The sequence below is a fragment of the Ovis canadensis genome, chromosome 7, assembly GCF_042477335.2.
Source record: "Ovis canadensis isolate MfBH-ARS-UI-01 breed Bighorn chromosome 7, ARS-UI_OviCan_v2, whole genome shotgun sequence".
NCBI classification, from domain to species: Eukaryota; Metazoa; Chordata; class Mammalia; order Artiodactyla; family Bovidae; genus Ovis; species Ovis canadensis.
In genome coordinates, this window is record NC_091251.1 from 18,200,406 (window position 1) to 18,220,853 (window position 20,448).

The window sequence follows — 20,448 nt, forward strand, 5'->3', positions numbered from 1 at the left end:
CTCCCAGAATTTTAGAAGACGGTATAGGAGGGTACCTTTATGCCCCGGAAATAAAGGGGGCATGCGTAAATAAACACAAAATAGACTTGACTATTGGCTTCCCAGGTGGTGTAGTGGTAAAGAATCCACCTGCAATGCGGGAGATGCAGGTTCGATCCCTGGATCTGGGAGATCCCCTAGGGGAGGAAATGGCAAACCAACCCAGCATGCTTGCCTGGATAATCCCATGGACAGAGAAGCCAGGCAGGCTGCAGTTCATAGGGTCTCAAAGGTCAGACACGACTGAGTGACTGAGCATACAGGCATGAATGGAATATAAAGGGAAGATTAAAAAGTTAAACCTCATTAAACAATTCATGTAGTCCATAATAAAAAGGGAAGGAGTTTGTTTACAGGCTGTCAGGAAGTGTTTTCAATACATGGATCTGACAAAGAACACATATGGAAACAATATTTTTTAAAAGATTTACAAATTAAGAGGAAGAAAGAGAAGCTATCCAATAGAAATACACACAGAAAACTACGAAACATGCTACTCATGGAGAAGGAAAAACAAATGACTCTGATATCCAAGGAAAGATATTCAACCTGGCTAGCAATTTGGTCACTCATAATTCCTAGGAACATTTAACCAGTTTCTTTTCTATACCACATATTGTGCCGAGTGTTGGGCTCAAAAAGATTTTTTTAAAATTCCTCCCTAAAATAACTTAGTGTCAAGGAGATAAATATGTAAACAAGTAGTTACAATAAATGATTATAACAGTATAAACACTGTCAGTATAATATGGGCTGTGAAAGTAGGTGCTATGAGCGCATGGGAGGGATGCTTAACTCTGCCTGCAGAATGGGGATAAGAGAGAGGTCTGGTGGATACAAAGTTTATCTGTTATCTTTCGCCACCTTGATGTTGCAACAGAAACACAAAAACCTCGAGAGTATACACTCATTAACATTTATTTTTGTTCCTGCATCTGTAGGTTGGCTGGCACTTCTGCCAATCAAAGCTGGGCTCTGCAAAACTTACTCAATTGGTGGCTCTGTGGGTGTTGGCAGGGCTTTCTCACTAGTAAAAGAGGACTGACTGGGCCCTGTTCCAAGTCTCATATTTCCAGCAATTCAAGGTTGCTTTCACTTCTACTTTATCCTGTTGGTCAAAGTAAGTCACACAACCAGCCCAGATTCTTTATCTCTTAATGGGAGAAGATGCATAGTGACTATAAATAGCTATAATAGATAGACAAGTGAAAATTGGGGGACATTGTGTTTCAAAAATTCTTTCTTGTGTGTATTTTGCCTTCTCAGCATCCCAATTTCTTTTGGGAGCTCCCAACACTTGCTTCATTTGATCCCGGTCAGATCATCAATCGTGGAATTTATCTTCTCTTGCCTACCACTGTTATGGGTATGTAACACAAGCTTGGTCAACCAGAATCTTGCCCTGAATTCATATGTAGACACTGGGGAAAAGAGCAGTCGCCTCCCTCCTCTGTCCCTCCTGGGGTTGCTAAACTGGAAGAATCTGGATTAGGGGCTGCCAGGGCTGCTGTTTTCGCCCCTTGGCAGAATGGAAACTAACTTGAAAGATGCAAAAGAGACAGTGCAGATGACATCACTGCAGGCCCTGGGCTCACTCAGTAGCGAAGCTCAACCTTCTTCCTGGGCTTCTAGTTGTAGCAGTCCATGTATCAACCCACATGCACATTTTTTTTTTTTTTAAGTCGTAAGTTCTTTTGAGTTACAGTTCTGTCTCTGCTGACTGGCAGGTGCACAGAAGTGGTGACTTTGAGCCAAATGAAACCAAATTTGAAAAATCAAAGAAAAGAAAGCAGATGACAGAAGAAGAAATAAGCTAAGGTTTAAAGAATAAAAAGTAGGTGTCCACATGTGTTCCTACCATTGTTTTACATAAACATTTTTCAGAAACAGTGTCCAGAGAAGTTAAACTAGTATTTTTCAGCTTTGATGACAAGAATGTTGACAAGGGCTTGGGAATTCTTGCTGGGCTTGCATTGGCAAAGATTGCAAAACCCTGACATTTTAATATGGACTTTGAACTGTTCAGGGCATGGCAAAACAAAACAACGCTTAAGTCAGCAAAGATAGGGAGGCATTTCTGAGCATAGTGTAAGTTCCATGAGCTGAGCAAAGATCCTGCAGAATATATCACAAGATGAGGGTTTCCTCATCGTAGAACAGGGAATTCAGTGAGACTTAATATTTAAGTGAAAACCTTAAGCTCCAGACCCTCTTAGCAAAGTTATTTGTGATGATGAGAGGAAATACATAACCATGAGTTTGTAGAGGTATGCAAAAGTTCGTGTACGTACTCCCTGCTGTTCCCCAGCACTCTCCCTGAGAGAGTTTTAGTATGCTTTCTTCCAGAATTGTCTTTTCTTTTCTGACCTAATCAAACTCTTCATCCTGAGCCTCACAGAGGGAGGGACATAGGGGTAAACAGTCATGAACTATCCACTGTGAGCTGGGCCTATAGTAGTCACTTTCACAAACATCTCCTTTAGTCCTTAGCGAAACTCTGAGAGGTTAACTACTTGTGTTAGTCAGGGTTCACTGAGAGAATAGAGCCAATAGGATATGTTTCTATCTCTACAGTTAGATAGCTACCCATTCATCCATCCTCTATCCATCTATCTGTCTAGAGAGTTTTGGTAAGGAATTTTCTCAATGATTGTGGGGGCTTGCAAGCCTGAAATTTAGAGGACAGACCAGCAGGCTGAAAACTCCCATTGATGCTTCAGTCTTGAGTAGCTGAACTTCTCTGGGAAAATCATTCCTTGCTCTTAAGGCCATCAACTGCTTAGGTGAGCCCCCCGCATTATGGAGGATAGTCTTCTTTATGCAAACTCCACTGATTGCAGATGTTAACCATATCTACAAAATACCTTCACAACAGCACCCAACTTAGTGCTTAACTGAATAACTGGGTTTCTAGCCAAACCTGGCTGATGCGTAAAACTAACCATCACATTATCCTTCCCCTGACTTTATATCTCTCCTCACTGTTGCTTCTAATGATCCATCCCCTGATCTTTTGAAATGTGAGTAAGGTCAGTTCATCCTCTGCTTTAAAATCCTCAATGGCTACCAGCTACACTTACAACTAACTTTGAACATTCCATCATGACCTGTGGACTTGCATGATCTCTCCTGTCCCATTGCTGCAGTTTCATATTAATATCACCAAATTTCCTGACTTCTGAACAGGCCAACTTATTCCCACCTCAGGCCCTTTGTATCTGCTGTTCCAGCTGCCTGGAATGCTTTCAGGTCAAATATCACGTCCTCAAAGAAGCCTTCCTTGACCCTCCCACTCCCCCTGGAGTTCATCACTCTTTCATTTCTGTTACTGCACTGTTGCTATCCAAAACCCCTGTGTTTGCTTATCTGTTGAGCGGTTTCTTCTCTGTCTCTTCCACTAGAATGTTCCATCACAAGGGCAGGGATTCTGTCCACCCGCCACTGTAGTCTCAGGTCCTCGAATGATGCCTGCTGCGGCTACCCCCCAACTCAAATCACAGCACAGCAGCACCGTGGTGAGGGCCCCGCAGCCACCACCCCTGGATGTCGGGCACTACAGCTTGCACAAGAGTCGCTCCTGCTCCTGGAATTGCTCATTGCAGCCACTGCCGGAAACGATTCTCCATGGTGCTGGGCATGTCAATCTGATCGGCTGAGCTGAGGTCATGAGCCAGTGCAACATCAAGACGTCTCTGTAGAGGCACGGTCTCTGCCTCACACTCAAACAAAGATGATGCCTCGAATCACCCAGAACGCCCCTGCAGGCTGTTTCTCAGTCAACATACTCGTTGATTTCTCCAGGGGTAACATCTTGGGACTTCCCAGACGGCTAAGTGATAAAGAATCTGCCTGCAATACAGGTGATGTGGGTTCAGTTCCTGGATCGGGAAGATCCCCTGGAAGAGGAAATGGCAACCCAGTACAGTATGGCTGCCAGGATGATCCCACGGACAGAGGGGCCTCGTAGTTTACAGTACATGGGGCCGCAGACAGTCGGACACGACTGAGCGGCTACAGGAGCACGCACAAACACTGCCTTGACTTTTGTCAACCATCTTCGACGATGTCTAGCGCTAACTTCTAATTAGTTTTATCTGTTCGGGAACTTTATCTAAATGACATCATGCAATGTGTGCGTTTTGAGCGTGTGTCTGGATTCTTTCGCTTAGCCTGTTTTTGAGATGTGTCTGTGCGGTTGGATGTAGTTAGACTCTGTTTTCTCTAGTTGCGTAGAATTCTGCTTCGTATCAATAGACCACATGTGTTGTGTCCATTTCCAAACGATGAACATTTACAATGTTTCCAGTTTTTGGTTATTATGACTAAAGCCGCCACAGTATTCAAGTATAATCTTTTTGTGGATAAAAAAGCAGGGGGGATTGTTCTGTTTTGCATCTAGTTTGCAGTGTTTGGGGCATGTGTTTTCACCTAATTTCTGCCTCTAGAGTGATTTCCAAGATCTGAAATCATATCACTCCCCACCTGAAAACTGATTCTTGCCTCCAAATAAAAGTCCAAACTCTTTAATATGGCATTCAGGACTTGTTGATACTGACCTTAACTTCCAATTAACTTTATCTCTGACCTTTTACCTTGATACAAGAATATTGATCAACTCACCGTTTCCAGAAAGTTCAATTCAGTTCAGTCTCTCAGTCATGTCTGACTCTTTGCGAGCCCATGGACTGCAGCACACCAGGCCCCTGTTCATCACAAACTCCTGGAGGTTGCTCAGACTCATGTCCATCGAGTTGGTGATGCCATCTAACCATCTCATTTTCTGTTGTCCCCCTCTCCTCCCACCGTCAATCTTTCCCAGCATCAGGGTCTTTTCCAATGAGTCAGTTCTTTGAATCAGGTGGCCAAAGTATTGGAGCTTCAGCTTCAGCATCAGTCCTTCCAATGAATATTCAGGACTAATATCCTTTAGGATGGACTGGTTGGATCTCCTTGCAGTCTGAGGGACTCTCAAGAGTCTTCTCCAGCACCAAAAGCATCAATTCTTCGGCGCTCAGCTTTATACCATTCTTTATGGTCCAACTCTCACATCCATCTGTGACTTCTGGAAAAAACATGGCTTTGACTATATGGACCTTTGTCGGTAAAATAATGTCTCTGCTTTTTAATATGCTATCTAGGTTGGTCATAGCTTTCCTTCCAAGGAGCGAGCATCTTTTAATTTGAAGCCTGCAGTCACCATCTGCAGTGATTTTGGAGCCCAAGAAAATAAAGCCTGTCTCTGTTTCCATTGTTTCCCCAGCTATTTGCCATGAAGTGATGGGACCGGATGCCACGATCTTAGTTTTTTGAGCTTTAAGCCGGCTTTTTCACTCTCCTCTTTCACTTTTATCAAGAGGCTCTTTAGTTTCTCTTCAGTTTCTGCCATAACGGTGGTGTCATCTGCATATCTGAGGTTATTGATATTTCTCCCAGCAATCTTGATTCCAGCTTGTGCCTCATCCTGTCCGGCATTTCTCATGAAGTACTCTGTAACAGGTTGTTTTCTTCCTGTTTGTTCAGATTTTGGTCTGGAATGCCTTTCCCAGAGAGTCTTGATTCCTGGACAAACTGATACACATCCCTCAAAGTCCAGCTGAAAGATACCTCCTCCAGGAAGCTGTCCTTCAGTTTGCCAGGCACTTTTTTGTACTTCCATCGGGTGTATACTTTGGTATTAGTTTTGTTAGAGCGCTTACTTCTTCACATTTCTCTGATTGTGGTCTGTCCCTTCCTCTTGTCTGCGAGCTCTGAGAGGCAGAGAAGGAGGTTCTCAGCAGTGAAATGGTGTACCTAATGATCCCTCACAGCTTCTGTGACTCCAGGTCTGCCTGATTCCAGGTTAAATGCTCTTAACACCACAAGACTTGGTAGAACGCATGCTAATCACCGTGTGCAAGGTTAATGGAGACCAGAAGCTGGAGCTCCAGGAGCCTGGGGGTCCTCATCTCGGTGAGAACAGCAGACAGTATGGAACTGGGCCAAGTGGTCTGGACAAAGCCACCAGAGAGGTTGCTATGGGAACCTGAGGGGCCGCACCTTCTGATTTGTTTCAAGAGACACCAGAAATCCACAAAAGAGGCAGAATTTCTTAATTTTTGAATGTTAGTAAGTTATTGTTTTAAATACAAAGTAAGACGAGAAAGATCTGTGGGCTGGATTCAGGCCTTTTCACACTCGTTTGCTTCTTGCACCTCCACCCACTTTTGTCATGCAAAATCTGCATCCTGGTCTTTCTTACTTTGGAAAGTTAAAAATAGGAGTGATAAGTTACCGCTTGTAGCCCAGACAGAGGTTCTCCTGGAAACCAAGTCAAATGTCCAAGGTTTCTGAGGTCCCGTTTGTTTGTTAGTTTTCTCGCTGTGTTTGTTGATATCATCTGATGAAGTGCCATTGAGGGGACCTCGGCCACTGAGGTGTTAAACACGGTCCGCCTGCCAGAAAGACACTCAGGGCCCACACAGGGCCAGGTGGCCTCAGCAGCAGACACGCAGCCCAGAGGAAGGACACACGTGTCAGGGAAGTGTTCCGGGTAGAAGCAACAGATTCAAGGGACAAGTAAGAGAAAGCAAGGTGAAGAGGCAGGCAGGAAAGGACATTCTTTGCAGGGGGAACATAGAGCCCCCACCAGGTGGTGTTGCAGTGAAAAGGGAAAAAAAGGGGAATGAGTTGTTTTCTTTTTTTCGTATTTGTTGCAGTGCAAAGGTGAAAAAGAGAAATGAGTTTTTTTAATGCGGTCACAGAGTCAGACATGACTGAGTGCCTTTTGCTTTCTCAAGGACAAAGAAGATGAAGAGCAGGCCTGAGCATTCCTAGTGATTTTTTGTTTTTTACTTTAACTGCCTGTAGCTTTTAATGTCTGTAACTAAGTTTGCTTTTCTGCCCCCTAACTTCGCAGGAGCTATACTTCGTACCTATTTTCCTGACTCTTCACTAAATGGCTTCCGAGCTGGTGCTAGTGGAAAAGAACCTGCCTGCCAATGCAGGAGACATAGAAATGCAGGTCTGAGCTTGGGTCAGGAAGATCTCTTGGAGGAGGGCATGGCAGTGCACTCCAGAGTTCTTGCCTGGATAAGACTCTCATGGACAGAGGAGCCTGGAAGGTTACGGTTCATAGGGATGCAAAGTTTCGGACGTGACTGAAGCAACTTAGCACGCACACTATGCTAAGCAATCCTGTGTCTAGCTTTTACCCTTACAACACCTTCCCCTTGTAGTTACACATCAGAAAGGAGGGCGCAGTGCCACCGACCTGCCAAACTCAATTACTGGGTTACTGACGCCAGCCTATGACTGTCTTTGACAAGATCCTAACACCTTTGCTCCTCATCACCGACTCCTGACTGCTAGCCCTCACCTTGCATAAGCCCCTAGACTCCTCATGGCGGGGGAGGTGGGCACAGTTCTTGAGATGTGAGCCTGCTGTGATTCCATCTCTGCTGGCTGAGAATTCAAGCCACCTGTGCCTTCCAAACTCTGTCTCCATAATTTTTATTTGGCTTCAGTGAACAGAGAAAGCCAAGATGTTGGCCAGCAACAATGGGTGTGGGCGGGGGAGCTGCAGTCCAAGTGGGTGACGATGGGCATGGAGTGGTGGGCTTGGCCTGGAAGGTGTAGGGGTAGGTGGAGAAGAAGTACCCAGACAGGATGGGGTCCGTGGCTAGAGGGCATGTAGGAATACTTCTCAGGAGGGGTGAGGTCAAGGCTAGAAGCACTATCGCCATGGATTCATTCCTTGGAGAGGTTAGGGAGAGGGTGGGGCCAGAGTCAGGGCCAAGGAAGGGAAACCACAGGGCCAGCAAAGCAGTATGGACAAATGGGCAGCCCGGGGCGTCTCTGGAGGCAGAGTGCAGGCAGCGGTGGGACTTCATGCTATCTGCCTCAGTGACACCAAGGACCTTTGAAAATAGTGACTTGCCCTGGCTAGAGCTTGGAGTCGCCCAGGAAGCTTTAAAAACTTGCCAATTTTATCCAGTTTTCTGGGCCACAATCCAGGCAAATTACATCAGGATCCTAAAAGGCAGGACCTGGAATCTGGATTTTTAATGCTTCAGTGTGCAGCCAGGGATGGAGGTCACGGCAGTCAAGGGGTGCTCCAAACACTGCAGAACCCACAGGATCCTCCTTCAGTTGATTCATAGGGGCCCCTCCTGTTCTTGAGGTGTGGGGGGTTGACTGCAGGGATCTTTGTGGGTTAATTGCAGAGCTGATCGGCCATTTGCCCGAAATGGGGGCTGGACTGTGGGCAGAGGGCAGACAGGCCTTCGGTTTCTGTTCCTCAAATATGCAGACAATAATCCTAAAAGCATTCTTGTTTGGGGGGAGGTATGAAAGCTCAGTGTGTCTCACACACAAAGCATCTGAAAAGCACATCATGAATTGGCTCTTTGTTTAAAAACACAGCAATGCTGAATATCACTTGGAAGCCAATGATGTCTTAAATAAGTCCTGGAGGCTAAACACAATGTTGATTACTCCAGGAAAGCTGACTCACCCCATTTGGGTTTTAAGAAACTGGTTCATTAGTCAAATTAATCTTAACATTTAGGGCAAAAATAAGGAAGAAATAAAACTTCACATTTCTTTTTGCTCTGGGTAAGGATTCTCTTTGCTCTTTCTGTAACTCATCTGAGAAGACTATGGTATCCTGTTTGCTGCTTTGGTCCAATCCATTCATCCATCCAACGTACATCAACTGAGCATCTATTCCATGCCTACCCTACACGGGTACCAGTGAGTGAGACTCCCTCCTTTGTGGGAACTTATACTCTGATGGTGGGGAAGGGGGGACAGGAAATAACCCAATACATGCAGGACTTCAGGGAGTTAAAAGTGGAATGAAGAAAACTGGCTAAGAGGGTAGAGCAAGGTAAGGATGGAAAGGGGGCTGATCTTGGAGGAGATATTCAAAGAAGGCTTCTCTGTGGAGGTGACTTGGGAACAGAGACCCAAATCAAGGAGGGAAGGGCCAGGCCTGGAACAGGGAAGAGTGTTCCAGGCAGAAGGAAAAGTCAGTGAAATAGCCTCAAGTGCTCTCCCAGAAGCAGAGGCTGAGAAAACACCTTTGAGTTCATATGTAAATTTCTGATAAGAATGATGATGAGACTGAGACTCAGGGCTCCAGCTGGCACACACGATGCCTTCGTAGAAGCCACAGAAGATGAGTCTGACTGGCAGACAAATTGTCAAAGGCGCTTCTACCTGTGATTGAAGTAGCTCCAGTTTGGCCCAGTTGTAAGCAGACCCCCTGATGGATTCTAGCTCCCCTTCACTCACTCACTTGGCCAGGGGCATCTTTGTGCAGTGCACAAACTGTACAACCGTACAGCAGACTCACTGAAGTTCAGTTAAAACAGACTCACTCAGGTCACAGGAAATTGATGAGATGGATTAGACTTTACTTTTCTGGACTTTTTAAAAAATTATTTTATTCAAGTATAGTTGATTTACAGTGTTGTGTTGATTTCAGCTGTACAGCAAAGTGATTCAGTTATACATAGATATACACTCTTTTTCATATTTTTTCCACCGTGGTTTATCACAGGATATTAAATACAGTTCTCTGTGCTGCGCAGCAGGATCTTATTGTTGTTTATCCATGCTATATATACTAGTTTTTACGTGATAGTTTTATGGGTTTGAAAATGCTCTCCAAGAAGCCTGAAATGGTTGCCATGGGATAATAGTTTGATAGATTAGCTGGTTAGCTGATTAGCTTGATCACCTCCCCCAATTCCCTTTGGCCTCCTGCCTCCCCTTCAAATGACCAAGCTGTTCTGGGCCAAATTCCTCAGCCAAGGGCAGCTACAGGGCAGACAGAATGTTCCTAGGCTCCGGCCCTCAACATCTGAGTTTTTAGCGGGATGGAGAGCAGTTGAGTGGAGACGACATGTTGGAAAGAACTAGTCCCCTTTTATTTAGTCATGGAATCCCCAGTCTCCATGTCTGTTTTCCTCCCCTCCACAGGTGACAGCTCTAAGACACTGCTCCGTGTCCTTGTAGAACATGTAGCATCGTTGTGGGTATGTGGGTTTTAAATTACAGTAATGCTATTCTGCTATAGATCTCATTTGGTCTCTTTTCCCCTTCCCACTAAATTTTCTGAATCCGTTCACAAGGTTCTGTGCATATCCTTTTAAAAAAATTATTTTATTGAAGTATAATTGATTTACAGGGTTGTGTTAATTTCTGCTGCATAGCAAAGTGATTCAGTTATACATGTTGTTGTTGCTCAGTTGCTAAGCCATGCACGACTCTTTGCAACCCCACGGCTGCAGCACGCCAGCCTTCCCTGTCCTTCACCATCTCCTGAAGTTCGCTCAAATTCATGTGCATTGAGTCGGTGATGCCATCCAACCATCTCATCCTCTGTCGTCTCCTTCCCCTCTTGCCCTCAATCTCTCCCAGCATCAGGGTCTTTTCCTGAATGAGGACTGAATGACTCGGTTCTTCACATCAAGTGGCCAAAGTTGCATATACATATTTATACACACACACACCTTCTTACATATATATACATTCTTTATGTATGTTAGATACATATGCATAAATACACATTCGTATTTTTCCATTATGGTTTCTCACAGGATATTGAATATAGCTCACTGTGCTTACAGCAGGACCTTGGCATTTATCCATTCTGCATACAATAGGTTGCATCTGCTAACCCCAAACTCCCAATCCAACCCTCCCCACCCTCTTGGCAATCACAAATCTGTTCCTTATGCCTTTACAGCAGGGAGTTTATTTTTGCTTCATGGACAATTCGTGTCATACCTTAGAATCCACGCATAAATGATATTATGCGGCATTTGTCTTCTCTTTCGGATTTATTTCACTTAGTCTGATAATTTCCAGGGCTCGCCGTGTGTGCCTATCTCTTTGTTCCTTCTAACTGTGGACACAGTTGCATGGAGCAGAGCCACCGTATTTTACCATACACTCTCCGTGATGGCCACCAGGGTGCCTTCTGCTTCTCAGCGCCATCAAGAGTTCTGTGATAAATGCCTTCTCATATGTCCAGTTACGGTCCTGTTTAATAAAGACTCTGGGCCTGTACAGAGGGAGGAGATTTCTGCACATTCAAGCACACTTAATTTAGTTATGTACTGCCAGAGAACCCTCCAGAAGGGCGGCACTATCTAAACACTCACCAGCAGTGTACAAAAAAGGCTCCTGTTCCTCACATCTCACAAAAAAATCAGCATCATTCTTCTCTCTGGTCTTTGCCAGTCTGATGGGAATAAAGCTGTATATGACTGTTGTGCTTCGTAGCTCTTTGATTATCAGTGACTTTGAGGAGCTTCTCATTTGCTTGGCACTTGCTCGATCATATTCATTGCCTGTTTTTTGTTTGTTTTTTTAAAGTCAGGTTTCCTGTCTTTGTCTCTTTGCAGTATTCCGTGTCTGTTGTAAACACTGTGGATATCTTCTCCCAACCTTCCCTCTTCTGTTAACTTGGTCTACGGTGTGTTTTGTTGAACAGAAATCTTTAAATCTGACGTAATTAAAGCCGTTTGCTTTTTACCCTATATTTTGAGCTCTTGAGTTCGGGTTTTAGCAGGTCTCCCCAGATGCTAGGTTGTAAAGATGCATTCCACTGTTTAATGCATTCGTTATGTCGTTTCAGGTTTCACATTTAAGTCTTTAGTCACTCTAGAATCGCCTTCCGTATACAGTGTGAGGTAGGGGTTCAACTTCATTTTTCTCTGAGGAATGAGCCAGATTTCACTACACTGTCTACTAAACTGTGAATAAGGGGATTTAAGGAGTGTAAAGTTCACTCCTTTCCCAGGCTGGGAATCACTCCATCAGATCAAAGGAAGAGAAGAGAAGAAGGAAAATGTTGAAAGTCCAGACATTAATGTGTTCCAAGGAGAGGGAGCCAGGCTTCCGCTTCTCTGGCAGACTTTAATCAGTCTAGGAAGAGGGGATCTTAGCTTCATAGATATTCTCATGCTCTCACATATGGAAACAGAGTTATGGAAACAGAACTGATAGATCAAAAGATTCCTGGCAGATAGAAAGGAGGGGTATGTGTATACATATATATAAATATATATATAAAGATTGACGTGTATATAAAGGTATGTGTATATGAAAATAGCAACCTCTTTAAACTAACAAAAGGTGATGGGCCCTTCTAATATGCTTTGGAACTTAGACTAAACCCCAAGAAACTGGGAAGGTAGGTGAACTTTCAATCAACTAAGATAAACTTTCAACCACCTCTGTGGAATGGGAGCTTGAGATAGGGATATAGTGGCTGAGTGAAGCTCAAATATACATCTTCGTTATTTCACTTTTTTTCTGCCATATCAATCAATATTTTATCAGAACTAAATTTGTTGCTCAGTTGCAATTATAGTTTGACTAAGAATATAGGTGTATTAGTAAAAATCAATGAATTACCTTGTATCAGTTGTCTAAGTGAAACTTGTAAAAGAATACTGTATACTTTATTATCATTTGTAAATTTTGTTCTACACATCCTTTGCCTCAGTGTATTTCTAATAAAATTGTCTTATGTATATACATTTCTCAGAGTACTGGTTGTTAAACATTTAACCTACACTTCTGGCTCAAGCCTCAATTTTCTTTAACTAAATACTCTCCCCACATGTTACCCAGGAATAAATTTTAATTACTCTAAGCTGTACTTGTTATTTCAGTTTCTTTCCTTGTTAAGGGTTGATTTCATATAGCCATGTAACCCTGTCCTGGCCAATGAAATATGAGAAGAAATATGCTGGGAGGCATATTTCATATGCCTTCATTTCCATAGTTCAAGGAAAAGTTTCCTTGAACTAAAAAGAGATTTTCTTTCACAAAGTGCTTTTTTTCTATGTCTGAATCTGTAATGACTATGTGATGTCTGGAATTATGGCAGCTATATTGTTGCCATGAGGAAAACTAGCTGAAGATAAAGCCACATTCTAAAGATGTCAGAGTGGAAAAACAGAAAGAACCTTTATCCTTGGTGCAATATTGAATAGCTGAATTATACAATCCTGGAACCATTCTTCTAGGGAACTTATACTTTGTTATCAGTTCAGTCACTCAGTTGTGTCCGACTGTTTGCGACCCCTTGAACCACAGTACGCCAGGCCTCCCTGTCCGTCACCAACTCCCAGAGTCTACCCAAACCCATGTCCATTGTGTCGGTGATGCCATCCAACCATCTCATCCTCTGTCATCCACTTCGCCTACTGCTTTCAATCTCTCCCGGCATCAGGGTCTTTTCAAATGAGTCAGCTCTCCACATCAGGTGGCCAAAGTATTGGAGTTTCAGCTTCAACATCAGTCCCTCCAATGAACACCCAGGACTGATCTCCTTTAGGATGGACTGGTTGGATCTCCTTGCAGTCCAAGAGACTCTCAAGAGTCTTCTCCAACATCACAGTTCAAAAGCATCAAGTCTTCAGAAATCAGCTTTCTTCACAGCCCAACTCTCACGTCCATACATGACCACTGGAAAAACCATAGCCTTGACAAGAAGGACCTTTGTTGGCAAAGTAATGTCTCTGCTTTTTAATATACTGCCTAGATTGGTCATAACTTTCCTTCCAAGGAGCAAGTGTCTTTTAATTTCATGGCTGCAGTCACCATCTGCAGTGATTTTGGAGCCCAGGAAAATAAAGTCTGACACTGTTTCCCCTGTTTCTTCATCTATTTGCCAAGAAGTGATGGGACTGGATGGTATGATCTTCGTTTTCTGAATGTTGAGCTTTAAGCCAACTTTTTCACTTTCCTCTTTCACTTTTATCAAGAGGCTCTTTAGTTATTCTTCACTTTCTGCCATAAGGGTGGTTCCATCTGCATATCTGAGGTTACTGATATTTCTCCCGGCCATCTTGATTCCAGCTTGTGTTTCTTCCAGTCCAGCATTTCTCATGATGTACTCTGCATATAAGTTAAATAAGCAGGGTGACAATATATAGCCTTGACGTACTGCTTTTCCTATTTGGAACCAGTCTGTTGTTCCATGTCCAGTTCTAACTGTTGCTTCCTGACCTGCATACAGATTTCTCAAGAGGCAGGTCAGGTGGTCTGGTATTCCCATCTCTTTCAGAATTTTCCACAGTTTATTGTGATCCACGCAGTCAAAGGCTTTTTTATACTTTTTTTAATACTTTGTTAAGTATAAGCTAATTAAATTAGAGTTTATCCATTGCTTGCAACAAAATATTCTCACTGATACCCTGATCATGTAAATTGTTTGTGTGCTAGTTATTAAGCAATTATCTCTCTGTATCAAGCCCAATTTTTCCATACCCTGCTTTGTCATTCTAGGACTCTGTGAACAGGGCCTTTGTTAGGGCCTGGGGAAAATGAGAGACTGAATGAGGAAAGAGGAACACATCCCTTCTTCCTTGCTTCCGATTGGCATCACCTCAGCCTGTTTCTTCATCTCAAAGGCCAAGCTTTTTCCACATGCCCAGATTCAGACTCATTGCACCTCCTCAGAGGTACTAGCGTAGACAGATGGGGTGCCCTTCCTCAGAGTTCTGGATCCAAGACCCCTCTCCTCCAAGCTCTGAGACACCAGCACCGATCAGATCAACAGCAGAGACTGGCCTGCGTGACCTCTCCTCCAGACCCCTAAGATTCATTAAACCCAGAGGCTGATTCCTACAGTGGGTACATTCTAAAGGCTTAGTGTTCCTTTCTGTCATTCCAGGGTTCTAAACCCATTCAAGCAACTCCTTAGATTAAATTCTCTCTGTTAAAATAGCTTGTGTAGTTCTTGTATTCCTGATGGAGCCCCGGGCTGATAGAATGCATTCAGTGGGCATTTGATGATTGCCTTTCAATATCTATTATCTTCTTTCTGCTGAGAGTACTCTGATTTGGAGCAGTTACTTCTACCCACTGGCGTAGCCGCCATTCGTTTCAGGTGGACTGAGCCAGGCTTCAGCTCCAGGGTGGCTGGCTCATCAGCATACCACACCCCCTTAGCTACAGCTCTTGGCTCAGGTATAGGCAGGGGTCTCCATCTGAAACACAGCAGAGCGCATCGAGGATGTTGTGATGTGAGAAAGAGGCATAAAGAAAGTGGCTGAGCTGCTGGAAGTAGGGGAGTATGTGGAGACAGATGATGAGGCTGATGAGGCAGAACATGGAGCAGAGAGAGGAAGAGAAATCCGAGCTGCGGTATGACTGCCAGCCCTCTGGGATCCAGCCTTCCCTAAGGCCAGCGCAAGCTCTGCGCTGTTCAGCTGTTCATCTAATAAACCCTCCTTTGCTTAAATAAGCTGGGCCAGATAGTCTGTTATGTGCAATCAAAAGAGTCCTCACTGACGGAATGGAAAAAACAAACCGGCACATTGAGCCCACACGCATTTGCCCTGAACTTGGTACCCTCATATAACCTGAGTTGGATAACTTTCCCTGTAATACTGTTTCTACCTCACACATGTGGAAACTGTCTCCTAGAAGCTAAGGATCACACTTGATGTCACACAGAAAGTCATTGGCAGAGCCAACTTTTTTTTTTTTTTTCCAGAAAAAGGTTCACATAGCATTTTGTGTCAAGGATAACTATTAATCAGATTTATCTGGCAACAGAACCGTCTCCACTCTCAGAGAGGTGAAAGGTTGTATATTTGAAAGGAACCAGTGTTTATAGCAAAGGGATTTTTATGTAGATTCACACAGATTCTACGTAGATGACAGTCATTGCGCTAGGAATTTTTGATGGACTTTATCGAGATATAATTGATACAAAATAAAACGTACAGTTCACTGGAAATTGTATGGCTCATAGAGTTTCAATAAATGTATAAACAATTGTGCAGTTACCACAACAATCAAAATATAGCATATTTCCATTGTCCTAAAAAATTTCTTTTGTGCTCACTGGCACTCAGACCCTCACTTTGGCAACCACTCCTCTGCTTCCTGTAACTAGATATTAGTTCAACCTCTTCTAGGATGTCGAATAAACAGAATAATATACTTGCCGTCCTTCGTGTCTGGCTTCTTGGGCTCAGCATGACTGTGGATCCGTCCACAGGGTTGCATGTTTCTGTGCTTCACCCTCCCTCCTTTTATTTTTTTGCCGAGTAGTGTTTCTTTGTATAAATATACTGCCCTTTTTAATCCAGGGAATAGGATTAAAATGCTGAGACCTGCTTCTTGGGAGGCAGGAGACACTATCTGCAGCTGTGCTGGAGTAGGGGCTTTTGCCCTTGGGAGCAGCACTGTTGCGTCCGGGGTGTCCCGAGGGTGGTGTAGTCTTACTGGTGTTTTGGGTGTGGTCCTGCTCAGATGGTTTCAGGGAGAGGTGGTCTTCTGAGCCTCCCTTTGACTCAATCCCATGGTCCTTCAGACCATCTCATCTTAGCTTCGTGCTTGTCTGCTTTTTGGTGCAGTCCTGACTTTGATACCGTGAGATGGGAGATACCTGACCTTGATACCAAGAGTGCAGAGTCAGTCTCTTCCCCTCGGTGCACGCCTTGCCCTCTCGTCACTTTACCACTGTTCCAAGCAGCATCCGTTCCAGCAGGAAGGGGGTCCTTACTGTGATGGGCTTGTAGGTCGGTTGTTGATGTTCTTGGCTGCTGCATAGTACGGGAAAATCATTTGAAGGAAATTGCCCAGGATTTGCTTGCATTGGACAGGTAGGGAGAGATGATCATACTTGTTCTCTGATTTAAATCAAATACTGAAAATGGGTGTCTTCAAACGGCCTTGAATAAAAAAATCTTTGTGAGCAGCTTTTCTGTGCTGTAGCTAAGTTCCACCTTGCAGCACTATTATTTTGCTTTTTTGAGCGATGCTAAAGTTAATTTGCTTCTAGCTGGAAAGAAATTCTGGCTCTCGCGAGGCAATTTCTAGCAGGTCTGAAAGTATCTAGACTCTCTTAACCAAAACACTGCCAGGTGTGTATTTGATTTTTAAAATATTGTTTACACACTGTGAAGGCCAAATGGTGGGTGACTCAGTTGGGAGGAATGCCCCACTAAAGTGTGCCAGAGCTTTGGGTCTAAGCTCCATTCCCCTGCTGAACGGTGCATATGCGCCCTTACAGTCTACTGTACTTAAACCAGCACCGTCCCTCTCTGAATTCTCAGCTGCAGTTGCAGAGGCCCCTCCTCCTACTTTAAACTGAAGGGCGTTTGTTGAGAGATATTAGACAGTTTGCAAACTTCCAGGGTGTTTGAAGAATCAGACTTGGGAATGCATGATCAGGAAAAAATCCCGTTGGGAGAAACAGTCAGATGAAGGATTGTCCTGGAAAACACACTGTGGTGACGGGGACTGAAAACCTCTGCCACAGGGCTCACCGCTTTGTTCTCTCATCTGCCGGGGACCCAGCTTCCCTTGCTCACGGCCACATCCGCGTCTAGGGATGCCTCCGGCAGGCTGAAGCGAGGTCACATACTTGCGTGTAGCCAGCAAAGAATTCTGGGAAATGTGGTTTTTAGCTCTTCATCTGCTACAGCCCAGACAGGCAAGCTGGGAGGGACTTTGGATGGGTGCTGGCAGTGCCTGCCGTAAGTATTAATAATCACCTGACCTTCACAGAGACCATGCCATTACCGGATGTCAGCCAGAGTCTATGTACCCTTACTCAAAATACATTGTCAAAGTATGATCTTTGAGCCTCCATTTCCTAATTTGTAAGATATGGCTAAAAATCCATCCTTAAAGGGCACGGTGCCCTGCTTGGGTCTCCCTTTAAGAAGAGTTTTGTTCCAGTGCAGGAGTGAGTACAATTAACAGCTTCTAGTTAGAGCCTTTAGATCTGACTTCATGTTCAAGCAGAGTCTGTACTCTCTTCTAGATGACAAAGCCCTGTGCAAACACGAGGGCCTGTCTACTTCGGCCCAGGGCAGGACTCCCATGATGAGAGGTCTTTGCTCTGAGGCTCCCCACCGGGTTGAGTTGGCTAAAACTTTGTCAGATTTGCATCACAGTTCTTCCTCGATCCAGTTCTGCTTTCTTCCCTTTTTATCTCCCACAGGCATTCCCTCTTTTGTATTCCTAATCTCTTCTCAGTGTCTGCTTCCCAGAGGACCCAATCGACAGGCAGGAATCTTGTGAAGAGAGCAGTAATTCATGATAGCGGTGGATGGAGTGCCTGATACACAAATTCAAAAATGAAATAGCCTCTTTCTTGGACTCCCTGATTCCTTTCCTGCTTAATAGAATGCAGGGAAATCTCTTAAACACTTGAATCTGATCACTTAGTGTCACTGCTTGGAAGCCTTCTGTGGGTTGCTATCACACATATCATGCAATCCAGCCTCCTCACTTGGCTCCCTTGTCCTTAAACTCAGCCCAGGCATCTCTCCAGCTTTCCCTTCCGTCACTTCTATCAGCTTCAGATGCGCAGACCATGCCACGTTCTTTCCCACTCTAGGGCATGTGCCCTGGCTCTCCTTTTCTGCTCTTTACCCAACAGGAACCTGCATTTGGAGCTCAGCGCAAATGTTACTTCCTCAAAGAGGTCTTCACTGACCACCCCTGGTAAGAGAGTCTAAGTCAGGATAAGGTGTCATGCTGCGCTAACAAATGAGCCCCAGGTCTCAGCAGCATCTAACAAAGGCATCCCTACAAAGGGAAGGCTGAAACTCTGATCCACCACAGCTTCTCTCTGGGACAGACTGTTCACAGTCTCTGCCTTGGACACTCCTGGACCCAGAGGAGAGAGAAGAGAGAACTGATTTTAAGGCTTCTGCTTGACAAAAACACGCATGGCTTCCAGCCACATTCTGTTGGCCAAAACAAGTCATGCGGGACACTTCTGAGTGCAACAGGGTGGGGACTCATAATGCTTCCTTAGGGAGGGCGCCATTAAGTCCCAGGGCAAGCCGAAAGTCAGTGAGCTGGGGAAGGGTAATGTTCTCCCCGGGAGCAAGTATTTGGAACAACATATTCTACCAAAAAGTTTATCCCTAATTTGCATTCTTTCTTATTTCCTCTTTTTGCTTGCTTTCATAGAAATTATTACAGCTGTAAAATGCAAATAAATCCTCATTTATCTAAAAACTGTGTGTGTGTCTAGGCAGATGTATCTGGGTATGTGTGTCTGTATGTATGTATCATGGAGGCCTGGCCCACGATAGGTTTTTGATAAATCTTTATTGAATGACTGACCACACACACGTGGGAAAATATAGAGCCCATGCTTTCCAATCACATGCAATCAGGCATGTGTGCATCCCAGCCTGCCTCTTATTAATACATGATATTACTGCACTTTCTTCATATTTAAAATAAGGCTGATGAAACTTTCACCAGACTTGGCCCATAGATGGCACTAAAAAACATGAGTTTCTTTCCCACTTTGTTACTTTACTGGCTCTCATTCTTGAAATGTGTTTTATTTTAGCACAAATGAGCATGACCATGACATTTATTATATTGCAACAGATTAAAAAAAACATTTCTATACTGGCGTTGATTCAGAAGCCTCATTCATTTGGCATGGGCTGTGTATTGTGATAATTTAACCTAAGAGGACCTTAGTGATTTCTGTCTCTTCCACTGGGTCTCATATTCTCTAATTAACCTGCTACATCTGGATTTAAAAAAACGACATCTGTTGATATCTTGACTGTTTTGTTTCACTTGATGAGTACTTCACACATTTTTTTAATGGTGATAATGAGTCCTACTCCCAAACTAACGAATGTGATTTTGGAGAATTAGCCCCAACTCTTGTTTTCGATGCAATAATTACTTCTGATATACAGACTCTCAGCCATCTTCCAGCCAACATTCAGAGATTATGATCTCTGGAGTGAAACAGGACTGGCAAGACTCTTGCGCTAACACCTTGTTCATTCGGTACCTTTGGACAACTCACTTCCCCGTCTGAGCCCCTCACTTATCTTGAGCAAAAATAGAGATGGAGCTTCCCTGGTGGCTCAGTGGTAAAGAATCTGCCTGCTAATGAAGGAGACACAGATTTAACCCCTGGGTCAGGAAGATCTCCTGGAGAAGGAAATGGCAACTCACTCCAGCATTCTTGTCTGGGAAATCCCATGTACAGAGGAGTCTGGCAGGCTACAGACCATGGGGTGTGAAAAGAGTTGGACACAACTGAGCTACTAAACAACACCAAAGTAGAGAGCATGCCTGAATAGTTTCCTCCTCCAGGCAGGGTAGGTGCTGACTGTAATGTCATGTCAAGAATTAGGACCAGAGCAAGTTGGTAACTTTTTCGGGCCCATAGACTGTGGTGCATGTCGCCTGTTGGGGATGAAGAGAAGGACGAAACCAGTACAAAACCAAGAATGCATTGTCAAAGAATTCTTCAGTTTGAAGACCCTGGACATGCAAGGTGACTGGGGATGGTGTCAGGCACAGATAAAACAGGGTGGATAAAGGATTCAGAGAATCAATTCCTAGGCAGGTTGATAAAAAGACCGGGGTCCCCAAGGAGGAGACTGCTGCTGCTAA